Here is a 25,717-nt window from a genome sequence, read left to right as displayed (position 1 = left end):
AATGAATGCATTTCAATTGACTGTTTTCCTTTTATGAACTGTAACTCAGAGAATTCTTTCAAAATGTTGCATTTTGTGTTTATATTTTTAGTCAGTGTATATTCAATGTACTATTTAGCTTGTAGAACACTTATTGGGATGCATAAGAATGCCAATAAGGGTTCTTGAAAGCTGGTTTTACATGGTACTTTGATTCTTCAATACTTTGCATATTTTTGACCTGTATGGTCTTAGCTATTGTTGTGCCGATAAGACAGGGAAATAAGGAGTAACCATTGAAGTTTTGGAGTTAGTTGTTCATGGAGTTAGTTGTTCTTCGTGAAGGAGACACCTTTGATTAATGGCAAAGAAGCATCACTTCAAGGTTTTCAGTTTCTCTTTTCCCCATTGCCAAGGTTGTTCATACAGCTCAAAGGGATTTCATCACCCTCAACTGTGTACTGCATGGGAAATTGGGTCACGACAAACACTGTCCTTGTTAACAGAGCATGTAAATGAATAGTCAAACAAACACCCTCTTTTAACTAATCAGAAAAACAATTATACCGCCATTAAAAATGTTTCAGTGCACTGCTGTGAGGATAACAAGTAATTTCCAACTCAGTTGCATGATCTGAGTCACAAATGGTGCCCTATTCTATATAGTGGACTACTTATGATCAGGGCCCATAGGGCTCTGGTCAAAAGTACTATAGGGAATAAGGAATAGGGTGTCATTTGGTACCCATGTATGTCCCAGAGCATCATCCAGTTGAGAAGATTAATGGAGCCTTTCAAAGGGATTTGCAAATGCTACCTATCAATTATTATGTTGCCTCAACCTCAGCAGGGTGTCTTTCAAGGCAACATTATATTCATATTGATTCATTCAATTTTCTCTCCCTGATCTAAATCACATCGTTGCAATACGTTTATTCATTTGTCTCTTCCCCATAGAATGTAAATGTACATAAATCCCTCTGATAATTGCGATGCACGTTTAGAAAAGAAACAGGGCAGTGCACACATGTAAAAGATTTTCCATGAAATCATCAAAGCTTTAAAATACTATTTATTTGCATTTTATGTTGGGATTGTCTACCGTGTATCTCAAGCCCTTTACTTGTGTCCTGGCGTGTAATACTAAAGGACTCCAATGTTAGTGAGGGTTTATTATCTTGTAAAGATTTTTCGGACCCTCTGTCTGTATGGTGGAAGAAGTACCATCAAATCTGACTTGATTTAGAACATCATTGAATGGTGTGAAAATTCATCACATCTTTTTGCAGCCTTCAAAGTATAAAATCCAAATGGAATGGGCTTCTGAGATGAAAGAAAATCACCAGCATGCTAAATCAATTTCTACATTGTGATGAGATCATGAATTTTGAAGTATATGAAATTGTCAAGCAGAAAAGAGGAATAAAAGGGAATGGAATGATGATCATGCCTTTTTGACTGGAGGGTGCTGAGATAAGAGAGAAGGACCTGGCTAAAATGGAGGGAAAATTACCGTTTTGCCCTCCTCCTCTGAGGAAGATAAAAAAACTCCATCTGCATTGCAGCAGCACATCACAATTCAATTGCAGTGGAGTTATGCTGCTCTCACTGTGTGTTTGTGTGTGTGCATGTGTATCCATGTATTGTGTGTGCACGTTTGTGTGTTAGTGTATTTTCAATGGAGCGGACCTCTCTTGTTTCATAGAGCTGATCAAAGTCCTCACGACTACGGCATGTTGAACAATGTACTTGTTTGCCAAAGTGGTCCAAACCCAGCTACCGTGTGTCCTAATATTTATCCAGGTTGTTGCATTAGCTGTGTTTTATTTTCTCCACATCTTCATTGACTCATTCAATGTCATCCTTTACTTATGCTTCTCCAACCATGCTCATCATGGATGAGATGTTACGGTACGTAAACTGCACTAACTAACTCCTCATGCATTTCAGGCATTATACTGTTATCCTTACTGAAGGACAAGTTGTTGATAACATACTTACTGTTTGTCATGTTTAATTTGGCAACATGACTTCGGAGCAGGGAGCACAGGCATCCGGTTGAGCAGCTGTGCAGTTATAATTGCTACAAGACTTAATAAACAGCAACCACAGGAGCTACATATTATAGATGTGTTTTTGGTGGGCCAGGAGGGGGTATACACTTTATAAAGCATCCTGAGGTTTGTGCTTGTGCATGGTGATACATGTGATCAAGCAAGCATCTGTATATCCATGCTCAAGGTTTCATTTGTGATATAGTCTATTACTGCTGTGCCATTACAGAAGCTTGTCCATGGGGTACATTCTGTAACTAACCTATTCACTGTGGACTGAATCAGAATTTGACATCTGAATGCATAATAATATTTTTTTTAAAGTGACATTCGTCCCTGTAACTGGTATAGGGAGTCATTATTTTCTGTGAATTAATAGATAGACCTACTATTTGTTAGTCTTGTGTGCAGGCAATGCTCTCAAAGATCCAGCAGTTTACAACGCATCCAAGATGGAAGCAGCTATGAAAAGACTGAACGCATTATTAGCTGCAAGTAAATGAATTGTTTCTTCATTAATATTCACATCATCACAATCAATGGGAATCGGAAAGTAGGACTCTGCTTTTAATTAACCTATGCAAATGATGTTGTATCCTTACTGTCTGTATTACTTCAAGGAACGGAGTGTTTACCTCATGCTAGAGAATAGGGATTAGCTAGGTTTCTTAATAGTGGTCTCATCCCTTGCTACTCTTTTCTGGACTACTTTCTCTCCATTTAGAATGCATTGACAAACGCAAAGGCATCTTAACATGTCCCATGTCGACATTTGTTAAAGAATGAATGCTTAAATGAGCCATTAAGCTGTTTTTGATTAGAAATGTACTTGGCAGGTAGCAATTGAAAAGAAAACAAAAGAATATGCAAATGGTGTATTTCCTCCGGTGTCTGAAGGAATATGATATGGTTGTGATGCTGACTTTATTGATCACTATGTTATCATGCTGTCTAGCATCATCAAAGGAATTGTTTTGGCTCTAATTATTCCACATCGAAGAAGATTACTTTATTGTCTATTGTCACATGACACAAATTTATCCCAATACAATCCCAATATGGATACATTCAAATGTTGAAACTTGGATACAGGATAATACCCTTGATTTCTTCAGATGACATTGACAGTAGGTTCTAACCTGACATTGAGAATACCTGCAGGTACTTTCACCTTCCATCTGGAGAACAGTTCATGTTTAGAACAAACAACTACAATATAATCCCTATGCATTTGAATAGGACACATACTATCATCCATAGTCAGAGCAAAACAAGACATCCCCATTGAAGCGTGGCTACAATGACCAGAGACAACAGGCTTCACAAATGGCACCCTATCCCTATATAATGTTCTACGTTTGACCAGGGCACATAGGGCTTTGGTCAAGATCAAAAGTAGCGCACTATGTAGGGAATAAGATGACATTTGGATTGCAGCCCATGGCTTCCCTCAGACAAACCGGTAGCTTAGCTCTGAGCTGCGAAGAATCCACAGCTGGAGGCTTTCTGATGGGTTTGAAATCTCTCTAAAAGTCGGGCCCTCCTGCAAGCACCTCAATAGCAGGTTACCAGCTAGTAAGTATGTGTTTAATTCACCTCCAGTCATTCCACAGTAGCACTTAGAGGAGAAAACGGTCCGTGGAAACAAAGAGTGTGTTTGTTCTTCCTCATAGTGAGCTGCTGTGACAGGGTTTGGATGTGTTGCAGTAGGTGATTCCAGAGGCGGAGTGATTCTAGAGGCAGAGGGCTCTTTAACATGTGGTGCTACTACAGTACAGTTAAATAATGTCTGTTCTCATCGGGAGGCCTCACACCATTGGATTGGATTACTATGGCAGAAACACTGTCCTTTTGCCCTCCTCTCTCCCTCTGCTGGTGCGTCCAAAGGGAGCCTAGATCGTAATTAATAATAATAAACAGTGTGCATTATTACTCTTCTTGATGGTAATCGTTGTGACAATCTGATCATTTCAGGGGAGATAAATAAATTCATTTTTACACCATGGCTTTGAGCCTTGTATTAAGGCGAGGACAATGATTTCCTTGTAAAGCACCAGTCAAGTGGAAGATTATATCCATATTGCATTTTTGTTTTCCGGGGACACGAGAGAGAGAGCAAGGGAAAGTAAATGCTGCTGTGTGTAGCTGCTCTGTTTGATTCCTGCAGGCAAGGCTTTTTCATTCAATTCCATTTTCATTGGCTCTGCTCTGCCCTACTCTCTATTAAAAAGAGTCACTCAAATCTAGCAGAGGAAATTGCATCAAAAAGCCTTGTAGCAGACATAGATCAAGAATAGTGTTGCCATTTAATTCATCCAGTCCCGTTCAGCCTGTGCAGTGTGCAGGCAGGTCTCTGATTCTTGTTTCATTTTAAATCCCTCTCTCCCTGTGTCACTAAGGATGTCACTAGTATAACATGGTGCCATAATCAAACAGTAGGTAGAGAAACATTGCTGGGCTAATTTAATAACTAATGCTTATGGAATACTAACACATCTGAATGTATTCTCAATTGTAATGTAGGATTGTAATTTCTATCCCAGTCCTCTTTCTCTTGTTCCCTTGGGAAAGATATTCTGGTTTAAATGAAGCTTTGCATCTTGATGAGTTTTTCTCTTGTGAAAATCATATTTATGCATGAACATACAGTTAGTGCTTCATGAAAGGCATCAGAGATTAAGGGTTGCACATTTTAAAAGCACAGTTAGCATTGCAGTCAAATGTTACGGACCCATTTGGTGCTTAAGTCACCTTTATGTAGACATTTACTCTGACATGAGTCAAACATGACGTCTTAATAAACAACTAATAAAGATGTGATTCCAGAGGCAGAGGGCACAAAAACAGTTTGGGTCTGTTAGCATCTACATCCCTGGTATACTGCTTTACTTGACATCATGAAGCAGTGCATCCTCTGACAATGTTATGGGGGATGACTTGCCGAGTTAGATCATTCAGAATGTTTTTCCTCCAGTTTGTATATCATGAAGCTGACATCTTGTAGTTAGTATCCATATACCAGTCAATTATAACCAGTATTATGCAGATACAGCGCATAATAGCCATGAGTCATACCCCCTCACTGAAATTGACAATCAACTATTTACTTTGGAATTAGATATGAATCAAGAACGTGCTGTCTTTATGCAAGATGCTACCTATGCCACCTAACAAGGCCTGATTGCCAAATTTAAGGCCCTGCCCTGCCCCAAAGTCGAAATCAGAAATAACGTCCTCTGTTAATCCATTAGCTGCTCCTCTCTGTCTGTCACTCGCTTCCTGCATGCTGCTCCCTCTGCATGCACTCTGCTCATGACGCTGGAGTCTGTGAGTATCCGTAGCAACGGCACCACTTGGGCTGCTCTGCTCAAAGAAGTGACATGAGAGAGCACGTCACTCAAAACTCAAGGAACATTATTATTTTCTGTGAAAAAATCTCTCTCGTCTTATATTTGACGAGGTAGAAGCACTTCTGACACCATGTTATGATCTTAGTCAGATATGACTGTACTGCTAAGCAAAGCACAGGCAAATGGCTCAGCTTCAAAATGTTTGATCAATTTAGTGATACCCAAGCCTTGCCCGTACCTAGTTATTGATGAAAAAACAGGCCCTACCCAGCCCTAACCCAATGTATAATGTCATGGCTCGTTGGGCTCAGGTCGGGTAGCAGAGCTCTACTAGGGATGGGGGGGATGTATACAGTACAGTATCTCAATATTATTTTGGGGGATTTTTTTGTTAACGTTAGCTAACGCTACCAAAACTCTGGTATTTCTCATCCTATAGCTTGTTCTCCATCTTCTTTTTAAATAGTGAGCCAACATATTTTCAGTTACTATCTTCATGACTGATCTGTTACGAACGTCGTTAGAGAATGACCAGACCAAGGTGCAGCGTGTTGAGCGTACATTTCTTTTTATTTTGAATGTCGCCAACAAAAACAAGACTCAACAAAAACGAATGTGAAGCTTACTAGGGCTATACAGGCCACTAACAAAGTCAACTACCCACAACTAAGGTGGAAAAACAGGCTGCCTATGCATGATTCCCAATCAGAGACAACGATAGACAGCTGTCCCTGATTGAGAACCATACCCGGCCAAAACATAGAAACAGAAAACATAGAAAAATAGAAACTAGAATGCCCACCCTAGTCAAACCCTGGCCTAACCAAAATAGAGAATAAAAGCCTCTCTATGGCCAGGGCGTGACAGTACCCCTGCCCCCAAAGGTGTGGACTCCGGCCGCAAAACCTGACTCTATAGGGGAGGGTCCGGGTGAGCATCTACTTCAGTGGCGGCTCCGGTGCGGGACGCAGACCCTGCTCCACCTCTGGCTCCCCCCACTTTGGTGGCACCTCTGGACTGAGGACCCTTGCTGCAGGCCCCGGACTGGGGACCCTCGGTGCAGGCCCCAGACTGGGGAAGCTCGCTGTAGGCCCCGGACTGGGGACTCTCGCTGGAGGCTCCGGACTGGGGATCGTCGCTGGAGGCTCCGGACTGGAGGCCGTCGCTGGAGGCTCCGGACTGGAGGCCGTCGTTGGAGGCTCCGGACTGGATAACGTCGTTGGAGGCTCCGGACTGGATAACGCCGTTGGAGGCTCCGGACTGGATAACGTCGTTGGAGGCTCCGGACTGGATAACGTCGCTGGAGGCTCCGGACTGGATAACGCCGTTGGAGGCTCCGGACTGGATAACGTCGTTGGAGGCTCCGGACTGGATGACGTCGTTGGAGGCTCCGGACTGGATAACGCCGTTGGAGGCTCCGGACTGGATAACGTCGTTGGAGGCTCCGGACTGGATAACGCCGTTGGAGGCTCCGGACTGGATAACGTCGCTGGAGGCTCCGGACTGGATAACGCCGTTGGAGGCTCCGGACTGGATGACGTCGTTGGAGGCTCCGGACTGGATGACGTCGTTGGAGGCTCCGGACTGGATAACGCCGTTGGAGGCTCCGGACTGGATAACGTCGTTGGAGGCTCCGGACTGGATAACGCCGTTGGAGGCTCCGGACTGGATAACGTCGTTGGAGGCTCCGGACTGGATAACGCCGTTGGAGGCTCCGGACTGGATAACGCCGTTGGAGGCTCCGGACTGGATAACGCCGTTGGAGGCTCCGGACTGGATAACGTCGTTGGAGGCTCCGGACTGGATAACGCCGTTGGAGGCTCCGGACTGGATAACGTCGCTGGAGGCTCCGGACCGGATAACGCCGTTGGAGGCTCCGGACCGGATAACGTCGTTGGAGGCTCCGGACTGGATAACGCCGTTGGAGGCTCCGGACTGGATAACGTCGTTGGAGGCTCCGGACTGGATAACGTCGTTGGAGGCTCCGGACTGGATAACGCCGTTGGAGGCTCCGGACTGGATAACGCCGTTGGAGGCTCCGGACTGGATAACGCCGTTGGAGGCTCCGGACTGGATAACGTCGCTGGAGGCTCCGGACTGGATAACGCCGTTGGAGGCTCCGGACTGGATGACGTCGTTGGAGGCTCCGGACTGGATGACGTCGTTGGAGGCTCCGGACTGGATAACGTCGTTGGAGGCTCCGGACTGGATAACGCCGTTGGAGGCTCCGGACTGGATAACGTCGTTGGAGGCTCCGGACTGGATAACGCCGTTGGAGGCTCCGGACTGGATAACGCCGTTGGAGGCTCCGGACTGGATAACGTCGTTGGAGGCTCCGGACTGGATAACGTCGTTGGAGGCTCCGGACTGGATAACGCCGTTGGAGGCTCCGGACTGGATAACGCCGTTGGAGGCTCCGGACTGGATAACGCCGTTGGAGGCTCCGGACTGGATAACGCCGTTGGAGGCTCCGGACTGGATAACGTCGCTGGAGGCTCCGGACTGGATAACGTCGCTGGAGGCTCCGGACTGGATGACGCCGTTGGAGGCTCCGGACTGGATAACGCCGTTGGAGGCTCCGGACTGGATAACGTCGTTGGAGGCTCCGGACTGGATAACGTCGTTGGAGGCTCCGGACTGGATAACGTCGTTGGAGGCTCCGGACTGGATAACGCCGTTGGAGGCTCCGGACTGGATAACGTCGTTGGAGGCTCCGGACTGGATAACGTCGTTGGAGGCTCCGGACTGGATAACGTCGTTGGAGGCTCCGGACTGGATGACGTCGTTGGAGGCTCCGGACTGGATAACGCCGTTGGAGGCTCCGGACTGGAGACCGTCGTTGGAGGCTCCGGACTGGATGACGTCGTTGGAGGCTCCGGACTGGAGACCGTCGTTGGAGGCTCCGGACTGGATGACGTCGTTGGAGGCTCCGGACTGGATAACGCCGTTGGAGGCTCCGGACTGGAGACCGTCGTTGGAGGCTCCGGACTGGAGACCGTCGCTGGAGGCTCCGGACTGGAGACCGTCGCTGGAAGCTCCGGACTGGAGACCGTCGTTGGAGGTACCGGACTGGAGACCGTCGCTGGAGGCTCCGGACTGGAGACCGTCGCTGGAAGCTCCGGACTGGAGACCGTCGCTGGAGGCTCCGGACTGGAGGCCGTCGCTGCAGGCTCTGGACCGCGGATCAATACTGGAGGCTTCGTGTCATGGATCCTCATTGCAGGCTCCGGGCCATGGACCATCACTGGAGGCTTCGTGCCATGAATCATCACTGGAGGCTTCGTGCCATGGATCATCACTGGAGGCTTCGTGCCATGTATCATCACTGGAGGCTTCGTGCCATGGATCATCACTGGAGTGAGGAGACGTATGGACAGCCTGGTGCGTGGAGCAGCCACAGGGCTTACCAGGCTGGGGAGACATACAGGAGGCCTGGTTCTGGGAGCAGGCACCGGATACACTGGGCCGTGGAGGCGCACTGGAGGTCTCGAGCGTAGAGCCTGCACAACCCGTCCTGGCTCGATGGTTACCTTTGCCCAGCAAAGGCGGGGCGCTGGCATGTATGGTGCATGGTGTTTCAGGTGAATCATTTATGATTTACCTCACTGCTAGATAATGCTTTCATGCAAAATGCATTGCAATACAAACATTTGCTCTGACATTTTGCTTAACAAATTAGAGTAGCCTACAATGATAATCTATGACCATAATTATAACACCTCATTGCTTTGAACAGTGCCCTAATTTTACTTTCATTACAAGTTACCAGATGGAGTGAGCTTTGGCTACATTTAATTAACACGAATTAGAGACATTAAAAACGTCTAGGAACTCATTAGTGTGATATGGATAACATTTCCACGGAGGGCCAACCAATTGAACTCTCAGTGATAAACAGTGTTTTGCTGCGAGAGAATAGAGAACATTCTCATTTTGACTTAATTGAGTGAGTGGAGGCACCGTTTTAGTCACAGAAAACAATCTGTAATAACTTAATGTATTTTTCAACCCTTATCAGCAGAGTCATTTCAGCTGTTGGTCATTACTCACACAAATTAATATAAATACACAGACAGACAAGGTTGGTGCTTCTGTTTTCGTATAGTGCATAAAGTACTGTATCAATGGAGTATACACTATAGTACTACAGAACATGTTTACAGCCTGAAAGGCGAATGACTATAGATTAATCTGTAATCTAATACATCAAGGGTCAGTTTCCTGACACAGATTAAACCTAGTATTGGACTAAAAGCCCTTTTAATTTCCATTGAAATTGCATTTTAGTCCAGGACTATGCATAATCTGTTCCCAGAAAACCATCCCCTACAGTCCTCTCAGAAGGATGACGACCCTCCATGGCCCGAGGCGTACCCAGAGAGCAGGAATTCTCTCTCCACTTTATTTTTAAACGTTTGACAAGGCCTGTCTCCTGTTTATCATTGTGTCTCCGGGTGGAAAGGAGCCTCTCACTTGGGTACATGTCAACAACCTCATAGGTCTGAGTCATGCTGTCCAACTCCTGCTTTTATCTACTGAGGATATTGCTGCATGGATGAGTGTATTTTACAATATACAAAACTGAGAGATCCATGGGAGATTTAATCAGCTTTATAATGTATTTTTAGAATTCCATTGCAGTACATTTACCAACTGATTCGATGATGGTGATTGCTACTTAAGATTGGTGTTCAGAGAACAATGGGGTGGATGATGTGTCTGCCTTTGACATCACTTTACAGATTCAGTCATTATGTACAAGAAATTGCTGTGTAAACGTCTAAAACATTGAAAGCATTTAAAGCAGACAATCTCTGCTGGGTTTTGTGTGCTGTTCCATTGCCAAAGACCTGCTTTTCTGTGACGCACCTGTTTTAGAATTTGTACTCATTTTCTAATGCATTGACAGATGGATGGACGACTTCCTAATAGCAGTCCTTTCATTTCACCTGCATGTCATCTCTGTTCAACACACTCCTGTATAATCTCTCTTTATGGTCAGATCATGTGCTTGTCGTGGTATGTGTTACTCAAGCAACGTGAAAAAACAGTGTCCACTAATAAGAGGGTTTGTGCTAAAGATCCTGAAGCAACTGGGCATGGCTGGTTTGTGTTATTTCAGTAACTAGTCTAATCTCCAGTGGGATTTAGTACAAGGCACTGCACTAGATAAATAGCAGTTAGGGGATACCTAGTCAGTTGTACAACTGAATGCATTCAACTGAAATGTGTCTTCCACATTTAACCCAACCGCTCTGAATCAGAGAGGTGCAGAGGGCTGCCTTAATCAACATCCACAGCACCTGAGGAACAGTGGGTTAACTGCCTTGCTCAGGGCTAGAACACCAGATGTTTACTTTGTCAGCTTGAGGATTCGATCCAGCAACCTTTCGCTTCCTGGCCCAACACTCCTACCCACCAGGCTACCTGCTGCATGTAGTTGCAGTAGACAGACTAGGATGTTGCTGCAATCAGTTCAATGTTCTGTTATGGTTAAATATTTAAGGTAATTTCTGAAGTGGTACAATTTATGGGAGAACAATATATTTAAAAAAATATGTGCCTCATGTGCCTGACACACTGAGGATTTACTATCTGTGTACTGCGTGTTTACATGCTGTTAGACCACAATAACAAACCACACATATGTAACAATTAAATCATCTACAAAATGGAAAAGAAAAATGCTAACAATCAGTTGACAATTTATAAATTCTGTGACAGTCTATTGAATTCCATTAAATGTATGGTGACAAATAACCCGAGAGACAATTTTCTTCTGAAGAAATAGGTCACAGATTCAATTACATTCACTGAAGCATGGACTCATTCTATCATGCCAAATTAAGTGCATTTTAGCAACCTACTTTTCTTTCAGAATTTTATAGACACATTCAGTCTAGTGAAGAGAGATTCTGCAGAGAGAAACTGAATTACTGGCCTTTAATTTATAGCTGTTTTAAATTGGAAAATCATTTTCTCCCCAGAAAAAGCTGTTAACTCCAGCTCCTGGGTTTATCTGTCTTGAAAGCAAAACACTTCACCTTCTCTTGATTCTCATTATAAGTTTCAGAATTGCTTAGACCCCCATTGCAATTCAGCTGTATCTGTTCGCTAACTTCAACTGCAGTGATAAATAAATAGGCTGTGTAAAATGAAAATGAGCCCCATGTACACTGATAAAATAGCCCCTTAATTTACCCATCTCTGTGATATGTTAAACATTTCAGTGATAGACAAGTACTTAGTTTCACTACAAATGTGTTTCTCTCAACTTTCTTTTTCATTTTATATCGCAAGGAGAGATTATAGTGTAAATGCAAAACAGCTCATAACCTGGTACTTACCAACTGTAATTTAATTATTGCACAATTATTAGCAGGTTAAACCTTACATGAATAAACCTACACCTAGCTAGCTATAGTGCCCGCAGAAAGTATTCACACTTTTTAAAAATGTTGTGTTACAGCCTGATTTTAAAATGGATTAAATATTTATATTTTTTGTCACTGGCCTACACAATAGTTTGGAAGAGATTTTCGATGTACCGATTCCATGGCACATGGTTTATGAACTGATTCTTGCAACCAATAGAATGTTATATACAGTGGGGAGAACAAGTGTTGGAAACACTGCCGATTTTGCAGGTTTTCCTACTTACAAAGCATGTAGAGGTCTGTAATTTTTATCATAGGTACACTTCAACTGTGAGAGACGGAATCTAAAACAAAAATCTTTATGTAATTAAACAAAACATTTTAAGTAATTCATTTGCATTTTATTGCGTGACATAAGTAAATCAAATCAAATCAAATCAAATGTATTTGTCACATACACATGGTTAGCAGATGTTAATGCGAGTGTAGCGAAATGCTTGTGCTTCTAGTTCCGACAATGCAGTAATAACCAACAAGTAATCTAACCTAACAATTCCACAACTACTACCTTATACACACAAGTGTAAAGGGATAAAGAATATGTACATAAAGATATATGAATGAGTGATGGTACAGAACGGCATAGGCAAGATGCAGTAGATGGTATAGAGTACAGTATATACATATGAGATGAGTAATGTAGGGTATGTAAACATAAAGTTGCATAGTTTGAAGTGGCTAGTGATACATGTATTACATAAAGATGGCAAGATGCAGTAGATGATATAGAGTACAGTATATACATATACATATGAGATGAGTAACGTAGGGTATGTAAACATTATATTAAGTGGCATTGTTTAAAGTGGCTAGTGGTACATGTGTACATAATTTCCATCAATTCCCATTATTAAAGTGGCTGGAGTTGAGACAGTATGTTGGCAGCGGCCACTAAATTTTAGTGGTGGCTGTTTAACAGTCTGATGGCCTTGAGATAGAAGCTGTTTTTCAGTCTCTCGGTCCCTGCTTTGATGCACCTGTACTGACCTCGCCTTCTGGATGATAGCGGGGTGAACAGGCAGTTGCTTGGGTGGTTGTTGTCCTTGATGATCTTTATGGCATTCCTGTGACATCGGGTGGTGTAGGTGTCCTGGAGGACAGGTAGTTTGCCCCCGGTGATGCGTTGTGCAGACCTCACTACCCTCTGGAGAGCCTTACGGTTGTGGGCGGAGCAGTTGCCGTACCAGGCGGTGATACAGCCCGACAGGATGCTCTCGATTGTGCATCTGTAGAAGTTTGTGAGTGCTTTTGGTGACAAGCCGAATTTCTTCAGCCTCCTGAGGTTGAAGAGGCGCTGCTGCGCCTTCTTCACAACGCTGTCTGTGTGGGTGGACCAATTCAGTTTGTCCGTGATGTGTCCCCCGAGGAACTTAAACCTTTCCACCTTCTCCACTACTGACCCGTCGATGTGGATAGGGGGGTGCTCCCTCTGCTGTTTCCTGAAGTCCACAATCATCTCCTTTGATTTGTTGACGTTGAGTGTGAGGTTATTTTCCTGACACCACACTCCGAGGGCCCTCACCTCCCCCCTGTAGGCCGTCTCGTCGTTGTTGGTAATCAAGCCTACCACTGTAGTGTCATCCGCAAACTTGATGATTGAGTTGGAGGCGTGCATGGCCACGCAGTCGTGGGTGAACAGGGAGTACAGGAGAGGGCTCAGAACGCACCCTTGTGGGGCCCCAGTGTTGAGGATCAGCGGGGTGGAGATGTTGTTACCTACCCTCACCACCTGAGGGCGGCCCGTCAGGAAGTATTTGATACATCAGAAAAGCAGAACTCAATATTTGGTACAGAAACCTTTGTTTGCAATTACAGAGATCATACGTTTCCTGTAGTTCTTGACCAGGTTTGCACACACTGCAGCAGGGATTTTGGCCCACTCCTCCATACAGACCTTCTCCAGATTCTTCAGGTTTCGGGGCTGTCGCTGGGCAATACGGACTTTCAGCTCCCTCCAAAGATTTTCTATTGGGTTCAGGTCTGGAGACTGGCTAGGCCACTCCAGGACCTTGAGATGCTTCTTACGGAGCCATTCCTTAGTTGCCCTGGCTGTGTGTTTCAGGTCGTTGTCATGCTGGAAGACCTATCCATGACCCATCTTCAATGCTCTTACTGAGGGAAGGAGATTGTTGGCCAAGATCTCGCGATACATGGCCCCATCCATCCTCCCCTCAATACGGTGCAGTCATCATGTCCCCTTTGCAGAAAAGCATCCCCAAAGAATGATGTTTCCACCTCCATGCTTCACGGTTGGGATGGTGTTCTTGGGGTTGTACTCATCCTTCTTCTTCCTCCAAACACGGCGAGTGGAGTTTAGACCAAAAAACTCTATTTTTGTCTCATCAGACCACATGACCTTCTCCCATTCCTCCTCTGGATCATCCAGATGGTCATTGGCAAACTTCAGACGGGCCTGGACATGCGCTGGCTTGAGCAGGGGGACCTTGCGTGCGCTGCAGGATTTTAATCCATGACGGCGTAGTGTGTTACTAATGGTTTTCTTTGAGACTGTGGTCCCAGCTCTCTTCAGGTCATTGACCAGGTCCTGCCGTGTAGTTCTGGGCTGATCCCTCACTTTCATCATGATCATTGATGCCCCACGAGGTGAAATCTTGCATGGAGCCCCAGACCGAGGGTGATTGACCGTCATCTTGAACTTCTTCCATTTTCTAATAATTGCGCCAACAATTGTTGCCTTCTCACCAAGCTGCTTGCCTATTGTCCTGTAGCCCATCCCAGCCTTGTGCAGGTCTACAATTTTATCCCTGATGTCCTTACACAGCTCTCTGGTCTTGGCCATTTGGGAGAGGTTGGAGTCTGTTTGATTGAGTGTGTGGACAGGTGTCTTTTATACAGGTAACGGGTTCAAATAGGTGCAGTAAATACAGGTAATGAGTGGAGAACAGGAGGGCTTCTTAAAGAAAAACTAACAGGTCTGTGAGAGCCGGAATTCTTACTGGTTGGGAGGTGATCAAATACTTATGTCATGCAATAAAATGCTAATTTTTGTTTTAGATTCTGTCTCTCACAGTTGAAGTGTACCTATGATAAAAATTACGGACCTCTACATGCTTTGTAAGTAGGAAAACCAGCAAAATCGGCAGTGTATCAAATACTTGTTCTCCCCACTGTAACTGGTAGATTTGGATAGAAAACAGGCGAAAACCTGAGAAAAATCCATTCAGGAAGTCGTTTCTTTTTGTGGTTTTGTAGTTTTCTATTCAATGTCATTACAGTATCCATTGACTTAGGACTCAAATTGCAGTTCCTATGCCTTCCACTAGATGTCAACATTCTTTAGAAATTGTTTCAGGCTTCTATTCTGAAAAATGAGGAAGTAAGAGCAGTCTGAATGAGTAGTCCCTAAAGTGTCACAAAGCTTTTTCATGCGCACGACCGAGAGAGTGCCTTTCTTGTTTACCTTTCATATTGAAGACGTTATTGTCCGGTTGAAATATTATAGATTATTTATGCTAAAAACAACCTGGGGATTGAATATTAACATCGTTTGACATGTTTCTATGAACTTTACGGATACAATTTGGATTTTTTATCTGCCTGTTTTGATTGCGTTTGAGCCTGTGGATTACTGAAGAAAACGCGCGAACAAAACTGAGGTTTTTGGAAATAAAGAGACTTTATTGAACAAAAGGAACATTTATTGAGTAAATGAATGTCTGCTGAGTGCAACCATATGAAGATCATCAAAGGTAAGGGATTAATTGTATCTCTATTTCTGACTCGGACTGTTCTACTTGGCTGGTTACTGTTTGTAATGAATTGTCTAGTGGGCTAAGTTCTCAAATAATCGTAATGTATGCTTTCGCCATAAAGCATTTTTTAAATCTGACACCGTGGTTGGATTCAGAAGACATTCATCTTTAAACCTATGTAAAATATGTTTTTTTTTCTGAATTTTTATAATGAGTATTTCTGTATTTGAATTTGGCGCCCAGCAGTTTCACTGGCTGTTGAAGAGGTAACGTCCCACATACCCAAGAGAGGTTAACAGGAAGCCCGTGTAGGGAGGCTAGCACTGGAGTAATATGATCAATTTTTTAGGTTCTAGTCAGGATTCTAGCAGCCGTATTTAGCACTAACTGAAGTTTATTTAGTGCTTTATCCGGGTAGCCGGAAAGTAGAGTATTGCAGTAGTCTAACATAGAAGTAACAAAAGCATGGATACATTTTTCTGCATCATTTTTGGACAGAAAGTTTCTGATTTTTGCAATGTTACGTAGATGTAAAAAAGCTGTCCTTGAAACAGTCTTGATATGTTCGTCAAAAGAGAGATCAGGGTCCAGAGTAACGCCGAGGTCCTTCACAGTTTTATTTGAGACGACTGTACAACCATCAAGATTAATTGTCAGAATCAACTGAGATCTCTTTGTTTCTTGGGACCTAGAACAAGCATCTCTGTTTTGTCCGAGTTTAAAAGTAGAACGTTTTCAGCCGTCCACTTCCTTATGTCTGAAACACAGGCTTCTAGCGAGGGCAATTTTGTGGCTTCACCATGTTTCATTGAAATGTACAGCTATGTGTCATCCGCATAGCAGTGAAAGTTAACATTATGTTTGCGAATTACATCCCCAAGAGGTAAAATATATAGTGAAAACAATAGCGGTCCTAAAACGGAACCTTGAGGAACACCGAAATTGACAGTTGATTTGTCAAAGGATAAACCATTCACCGAAGACAAACTGATATCTTTCCGACAGATAAGATCTGAACCAGGCCAGAACTTGTCCGTGTAGACCAATTTGGGTTTCCAATCTCTCCAAAAGAATGTGGTGATCGATGGTATCAAAAGCAGCACTAAGGTCTAGGAGCACGAGGACAGATGCAGAGCCTCGGTCTGACGCCATTAAAAGGTCATTTACCACCTTCACAAGTGCAGTCTCAGTGCTATGATGGGGTCTAAAAACACCTTTTTCTACATTTTTTGAGAGGAATGGAAGATTCGATATAGGCCGATCGTTTTTTTTATTTTCTGGGTCAAGGTTTGGCTTTTTCAAGAGAGGCTTTATTACTGCCACTTTTAGTGAGTTTGGTACACATCAGGTGGATAGATAGCCGTTTATTATGTTCAACATAGGAGGGCCAAGCACAGGAAGCAGCTCTTTCAGTAGTTTAGTTGGAATAGGGTCCAGTATGCAGCTTGAAGGTTTAGAGGCCATGATTATTTTCATCATTGTGTCAAGAGATATAGTACTAAAACACTTGAGTGTCTCTCTTGATCCTAGGTCCTGGCAGAGTTGTGCAGACTCAGGACAACTGAGCTTTGGAGGAATCCGCAGATTTAAAGAGGAGTCCGTAATTTGCTTTCTAATGATCATGATCTTTTCCTCAAAGAAGTTCATGAATTTATTACTGCTGAAGTGAAAGCCATCCTCTCTTGGTGAATGCTGCTTTTTAGTTAGCTTTGCGACAGTATCAAAAAGACATTTCCGATTGTTCTTATTTTCCTCAATTAAGTTGGAAAAATAGGATGATCGAGCAGCAGTGAGGGCTCTTCGATACTGCACGGTACTGTCTTTCCAAGCTAGTCGGAAGACTTCCAGTTTGGTGTGGCGCCATTTCCGTTCCAATTTTCTGGAAGCTTGTTTCAGAGCTCGGGTATTTTCTGTATACCAGGGAGCTAGTTTCTTATGACAAATGTTTTTAGTTTTTAGGGGTGCAACTGCATCTAGGGTATTGCGCAAGGTTAACCTGTCTAGGACAGGTAAGGGACCGTACATTTGCAATGGGACTTTCTTCACTAACCATACGGCTCCCGTCTCAGAGTTCCCTTAAATTGAGTTCCTCAGTTAGGTGGTTAATTGATTTTTGTCCTCTGACGTCCTTGGGTAGACAGAGGGAGTCTGGAAGGACATCAAGGAATCTTTGGGTTGTCTGAGAATTTATAGCACAACTTTTGATGCTCCTTGGTTGGCGTTTGAGCAGATTATTTGTTGCGATTGCGAACGTAATAAAATGGTGGTCCGATAGTCCAGGATTATGAGGAAAAACATTAAGATCCACAACATTTATTCCATGGGACAAAACTAGGTCCAGAGTATGACTGTGAAAGTGAGTACATCCAGAGACATGTTGGACAAAACCCACTGAGTCGATGATGGCCACGAAAGCCTTTTGGAGTGGGTCCGATTATCTGCTATGACTACAAGGTCCGATAGGAATTCAGGGAACTCAGTGAGGAACGCTGTATATGGCCCAGGAGGCCTGTAAACAGTAGCTATAAAAAGTGATTGAGTAGGCTGCATAGATTTCATGACTAGAAGCAAAAAAAGATGAAAACACCGTTTTTTTTTGTAAATTTACATTTTCTATCGTAAATGTTAGCAACACCTCCGCCTTTGCGGGATGCACGGGAGATATGGTCACTAGTGTAACCAGGAGGTGAGGCCTCATTTAACACAGTAAATTCATCAGGCTTAAGCCATCTTTCAGTCAGGCCAATCACATCAAGATTATGATCAGTGATTAGTTAATTGACTATAACTGCCTTTGAAGTGAGGGATCTAACATTAAGTAGCCCTATTTTGAGATGTGAGGTATCACGAGCTCTTTCAATAATGGCAGGAATGGAGGAGGTCTTTATTCTAGTGAGATTGCTAAGGCGAACACCGCCATGTTTAGTTTTGCCCAACCTAGGTTGAGGCACAGACACGGTCTCAATGAGGATAGCTGAGCTGAATACACTGACTGTGCTATGATTGTGCAATTGACTCAACCATACTTGTGGAGGTCTACAATCTTTTCTGAGGTCTTGGCTGATTTATTTGGATTTTCCCATGATGTCAAGCAAAGAGGCACTGAATTTGAAGGTAGGCCTTGAAATACATCCACAGGTACACTTCCAATTGACTCAAATGATGTCAATTAGCCTATCAGAAGCTTCTAAAGCCATGACATAATTTTTTTGAATTTTCCAAGCTGTTTTAAGGCACAGTCAACTTACTGTATTTAAACTTCTGACCCTCTTGAATTGTGATACAGTGAATTATAAGTGAAATAATTTCTGTAAACAATTGTTGGAAAAATGACTTGTGTCATGTTCAAAGTAGATGTCCTAACCGACTTGCAAAAACTATAGTTTGTCAACAAGAAATTTGTGGAGTGGTTGAAAAAAGAGTTTTAATGACACATTGCGCTACATGTTTTACAACTGTCACGTAGACGGGACACCGATAACTAACAAGTTTTAAAGGACGAACCACTGTATGTTTGGGGCAAATCAAATACACACATTACTGTGTACCGCTCTCCGTATTTTCAAGCGTAGTGGTGGCTGCATCATGTTATGGGTATGGTTGTAATCGTTAAGGACAGGGGAGTTTTTCAGGATAGAAAATAAAAATAATGGAGTTCAGCACAGGCAAAATCCTAGAGGAAAACCTGATTCATTCTCCTTTTCGCCAGACACTAGGAGATTAATTCACCTTTCAGCAGGATAATAGCCTAAAACACAAGGCCAAATCTACACTGTAGTTGCTTATCAAGAAGACAGTAGCCGAGTTACAGTTTAGACTTAATTCTGCTTGAAAATCTATGGCAAGACTTGAAAATGGTTGTGTAGTAATGATCAACAAACAATTAGACCGAGCTTGAATAATTTTTATAATAATGTGCAAATATTGTACAATCCAGGTGTGGAAAGCTCTAAAAGACTTACCCAGAAAGACTCAGTGTTGTGAATACTTATGTACATTTGATTTCTGTATTTCATTTTTAATAATTTATCAAAAATGACTAGAAACATGTTTTAACTTTGTCATTATGGTATTGTGTGTAGATGGGGTGAGAACAAAAATATATTTATTCCATTTTGAATTCAGGCTGTAACATAACAAAATGTAGAATAAGTCAAGGGGTATGAATACTTTCTGAAGGCACTGTACTTGCACTCGATCAATCAAACCAATTCATATAACCTTTACTTTCTTTGTCCTGCATGAATAAAGCTAATTGGATTCTAACTCTGAATTCTAGATTCTACCAAAGTACCGGTGGTTACATTCAGATTTGGAAGACTGACAGACAGAGATGACTCATTCTGCCTGATACTTTAGCTTCCAAAAACCATTGCATTCTTATTTTCTATTGATATTCAGGAGAGACAAATCCAATCTCTTGTCATCATCTTGTCATCAACATAGGTGCGCTGAGTTCTCCCATTTCCCCCTTTTCTATGCACTCAAAAGAGGGTTGCCATGGAAGTGACCAACACTGACCGTCTCTGGAGACACTGTCTTTGTCTCAGTCTGTCTTCACTTGATGCCTCAGTGTCAGCCATAGCCTTTCGTATTCTATTTCACATCAGAATGTGAAACTGCACTCATGTTAGGGGTTACTGGGAAACGTTCAACTTTTGGTAGAAATACTTCTAGCATTGAACTCAGCTCCTATTATTCCATGGCCTGTTTGATCTTAAGCTTGTACAGTGCTGGATATTCTCCTCTGAAGAAAGCTCCCATAAAGCAGCCTTTAATAATTCATGACACCAGATTTAGATTTGTGCTCCACTGCTCAGAAACGACTGACAATTCTACACTACATTACTTTGCGGAATAGGCATGGATCTGCTATTTAAGTTTGATATACAGTTCAGCAAGTTAACAGTCGTTGCATATTGTTGCATACCCATTTGAATTGGAATGGATGAAAAAGTTAATGGCTTCCCAAGATTTTGTAACGTGTGTTCATTCCATTATTACTGTGCGCTTTAGACCTCTTTTTATCTTACAATCAACTGTGTAGGCCTATATATATATGGAGGGAGGCTAGAAAATCCTTCAAATATGTGAAACATGACGATCACAGACAGTACAGTGTCCATGTAGGCCTACAGTATAGGCTACAGTAGAACTACTGTAAGTGGTGCATATATCACATTTAATTTGAGCTCCATGCTTTCATTTCAGGGCCACCAAACCGCATTGCGGATTACACCTCGTCTTGTGAGTCAGACAGTACATTATCCATTCATTATCAATTGGTTAGATTCAATTCCATATCTACATATTATGTGTCTTTTCAAAAGCAAACAAATGTCCTTCAGCCATGGGTGTATCTGTTTTCATCTCATGTTGTATCATTGAATTGATTTATTTCACCTTTATTTAACCAGGTAGGCCAGTTGAGAACAAGTTCTCATTTACAACTGCGACCTGGCCATGATAGAGCAAAGCAGCGTGACACAAACGACACAGAGATACACATGGGATGAACAAACGTTCAGTCAATAACACAATAGAAAAGTCTATATATAGTGTGTGCAAATGTAGTAAGATTAGGGAGGTATGGCAAGAAATAGGCCATAGTGGCGAAATAATGACAATTTAGCAATTTAAACACTGGTGGGATAGATGCGCAGAAGATGAATGTACAAGTAGAGATACTGGTGTGCAAAGAAGCAAAAAAATAAATAACAATATGGGGATGAGGTAGTTGGGTGGGCTATTTACAGATAGACTATGTACAGGTGCAATGATCGGTAAGCTGCTCTGACAGCTGATGCTTGAAGTTAGTGAGGGAGATATAATGGATGATATAATGGATGTACATAAAGCCTCTATTGGTATGCTGTAAGGTGTGCTGCTCAGTGTGGCCCAGTTGCATTTTAATGCAATAGACATGATTGAGAAATAGGCACTAGCCGGTTGGCTGTTGCTACTACTAATGCAATGTAAATGGAGCAAAATAATCTGCACTGACTAATATCTGCTTACGTATGCATCTTGAGTTCTGTGTTGGGGTTCTTCTGCATGCAAAGTACAACCTAGGTAATTGATTTCACAGGGTTCATTAAGCACAATTTGTATATCAGATGGACTGGAAATTAAAGTTGTTGATTAGTTCAATCTTGTTTTAGGGAAATAGATTTTTCACATACCAATCTGTGTGATATCTCATGTAATATTATACAGCTTATGTTGTGATTTGTTTTGCAATGAAGGTGACATTGGTGAATATTAACTCTTTGTTCTGCATATTAGGGTTGGGAATTGCCAGGGACCCCACGATACGATATTATCACGATACTTAGGTGCCAATTCGATATGTATTACGATTCTCATGATTCTATATGTATTGTAATTCGATCCTGTGATTTTATTGCGATTCGATATTCCAAATATATTGCTCATCATACATGTATGTGTCACAATCGTGTGGCGGATTAACGGACCAAAATGCAGCTTTTGGAAAATAAGCCATCTTCTTTTATTTTATAACACGAAGATGAACACGACACAAAAACACTTTAACAAAACAACAAAACGACCGTGAAGCTACAAACGTTGTGCACAAACATACAGGCTACTAACGTTCTTACATAGACAATTACCCACAACCAATGAGAGCCTATGGCTACCCTAAATAAGGCTCCCAATCAGAGACAACCGAAATCAGCTGTCTCTAATTGGGAACTCATTCAGGTAACCATAGACTCTCCTAGATAACTAACCAACATAGACAACACTAGACATATACACTCAACACAAAACCATCTACTACACCCCATAACCCCTTTACCAAATAAACACCCAAAACCAACAAAACATAAACATTACCCATGTCACACCCTGACCTAACTAAAATAATAAAGAAAACAAAGAATAATAAGGCCAGGGCGTGACAGTATGTCTGCTGCAGAAGGACAAGAGAGTTTTTATCAGTCATGGAAATTAAGTGCTGAAAACAAATTAGCTCCCTATTTAAAATGAAGGTGGAGAACAAGCTTAGAAGTAAAAATACTGAAGTTTTGGTGCCAATGAGCAACAAAATAATCTTGCGATATTGTCATAATACGATATATCGTCAAAAATAATATCCCGATATGTAACTATTCTTTCCCCCCATCACGAGTGCAGAAAACCCACAATAGAAAAAAGTGACATACTTGTTTTTGGTCAAATAAATGAAGCTATCACAAGCTGGACGATTAAGTTGCATTCAGTAGAGCTACCTTTCTGAACATATGGTTGTGTTGGGTATATGACGAACCGACCTTCAAGAACATCAGGACCATCAGGTCAGTAGCAATAGCTTTCTACCCTGCTCTCCCAGGGATGGAGGGAAGAAAAGAAAGGATGTGGTCTTATGTTTATGCTTTAGCTTCTTGTCAGATATCTTTATGGTTCATCTCTATGCTGCTTTAGTACATGCAGGCTCAACTTGTTGGCTCATGAACCAGATTGCAAGCATAATGTTCTTTTTCCTTCCCCTTAATATTCCATCCATTCTCCCTCTTGTCCTCTAATGCACTGCCTGCGATGCTTTATTTGATGGAACTTGTGATCTGAGATTCCCTTTACAAGGCTGACCTGGGCATAATGGCATATGGAATATGAATCACTCTTCTCTCTCCTCCCTTAGCTATGCGGGTTGATTGTCTTTCTATACACTGTGTTCCTGTGATTAAACTTAAAAGGGACATGATTACAAATGTGAATGCTAATTTCCTCTTATAAGCAAGGGAGTGAAAGTGCATAAAGTACAATGCCTGGTGGTGACTGTTTAAATGCAAGGTCATAATAATAGGAAACAAGTGAACCACGCATCACTTTGGATACTGCCCCCAGCCATAACTTGAGTAGCTTGGATGAATAAGGTGCCCAGAGGTGCCCAGAGTAAACTTCCTGCTACTCAGTCCCAGTCACTAATATATGCATATTATTAGTATATTTGGATAGAAAACACCCTGAAGTTTCTAAAACTGTTTGAATGATGTCTGTGGGTATAACAGAACTCATATGGCAGGCAAAAACCTGAGAAGAAATCCAACCAGGAAGTGGGAAATCTGAGGTTGGTCGTTTTTCAACTCATTCCCTATTGAAGATACAGTGGGATATTGGTCATGTTGCACTTCCTAAGGCTTCCACTAGATGTCAACAGTCTTTAGAACCTTGTTTGATGCTTCTACTGTGAAGGGGGGCCGAATGAGTCAGAGGTCTGCCAGAATGCCTTGAGCTTGTGACGCTCGTTCACGTGAGAGCGAGCTCTGTTCCATTGCTTTTCTACAGACAAAGGATTTCTCCGGTTGGAACATTATTGAAGATTTATGTTAAAAACATCCCAAAGATTAATTCTATACTTCGTTTGATATGTTTCTACGGACTGTAACGGAACTTTTTGACTTTTCGTCTGTGAAACGTTAAACTTTTGGTAGAAATACTTCTAGCATTGAACTCAGCTCCTATTATTCCATGGCCTGTTTGATCTTAAGCTTGTACAGTGCTGGATATTCTCCTCTGAAGAAAGCTCCCATAAAGCAGCCTTTAATAATTCTGAACGCGCTTCGTAATGAACACGCTTCGTGAGTTTGGATTTGTTTGACAAACGCGCTAACAAAAGGAGCTATTTGGACATAAATGATGGACATTATCAAACAAAACAAACATTTATTGTGGAATTGGGATTCCTGGGAGTGCATTCTGATGAAGATCATCAAAGGTAAGTGAATATTTATAATGTTATTTCTGACTTCAGTTGACAACACAATATGGCGGATATCTTTTTGACTTGTTTGGGCTCTGAGCACCGTACTCAGATTATTGCATGGTTTGCTTTTTCCGTAAAGCTTTTTTGAAATCCGACACAGAGGTTGCATTAAGGAGAAGTGTTTCTAAAGTTCCATGTATAACACTTGTATTTTCATCAACATTTATGATGAGTAATTCTGTAAATTGATGTGGCTCTCTGCAAAATCACCGGATGTTTTTGGAACTACTGAACGCGCCAATGTGTACTGAGATTTTTTGATATAAATATGAACTTTATCTAACATACATGTATTGTGTAACATGAAGTCCTATGAGTGTCATCTGATGAAGATCATCAAAGGTTAGTGATTAATTCTATTCTAAGTGTATCTTTAAAATGGTGTGAAATACTTGTATGTTTGAGGAATTTTAATTATGGGATTTCTGTTGTTTTAATTTTGGCGCCCTGCACTTTCACTGGCTGTTGTCATATCGATCCCGTTAACGGGATCTCAGCCATAAGAAGTTTTAACCTGACAAACTGCTGTGGTGTGGTCAGGGGCCTTAGTGTCTAGCTAAATCTCTTTCCAGAAGCAAGCCAAAGTGGTGGAAATGCTTAACTAGCTAACGATCTGGCTTGGCAACATGGGGGCCATGCCCCGGATGTCCAGGCTGTGTGTGTGTGTGGCTCCATATGAGATGACCCTGTAAACCATGACCACAGTGTAATCCTGGCCATTAGAGGCATTAGAGGCATGGCACACTGACCCAACTACATGAATGGTGATGCCCTGTAGCGTAATCTGGCAACCTCTGGCTGGTGTACAGGTTCTTGGTTCCTAGATTTCCTCACTTATTCAACATCACTGGATCTATGTTAGTGTCAGCATTTGAGAAGTACCAGTGATCATGTTCTGTGGTAAAATATCAAAGATGCATTTCTAAGTTTTAGCTTTAAGAAGCAATGAAAAATGGACAAAAGCAATATAGATTCAAACTCCCAGACACATAATGCACCGACCCTCACACACACAAACACATGCACGAGTGGGCACACACACACACGCAGGCCCCCTAGCACCTCCTCTGCAGGAAATGTAATGGTCTCATGAACATCAGGCAGGGTTATGCTCAGGTCACAGCCAATTTATCTTGGCGAGATGCAGTGAAGGGTGTCTGTCTGTCTGTCTGTCTGTCTGTCTGTCTGTCTGTCTGTCTGTCTGTCTGTCTGTCTGTCTGTCTGTTTTTGTTGGTAGGTCTAATTGTATTTCTAGGGAAGGAAAGGTGTGGTAAAAGAGACGTATCTACATCATTGGCTGTATTATATCTCTAAGAAAATACTCCATGTTTTATTTTATTTTATTTCACCTTTATTTAACCAGGTAGGCAAATTGAGAACACGTTCTCATTTA

This window comes from Salvelinus fontinalis, chromosome 4 (assembly GCF_029448725.1).
Source record: "Salvelinus fontinalis isolate EN_2023a chromosome 4, ASM2944872v1, whole genome shotgun sequence".
Lineage (NCBI taxonomy): Eukaryota > Metazoa > Chordata > Actinopteri > Salmoniformes > Salmonidae > Salvelinus > Salvelinus fontinalis.
The sequence above is the reverse complement of the archived record's forward strand: the minus strand, read 5'-3'. Positions refer to the sequence as shown.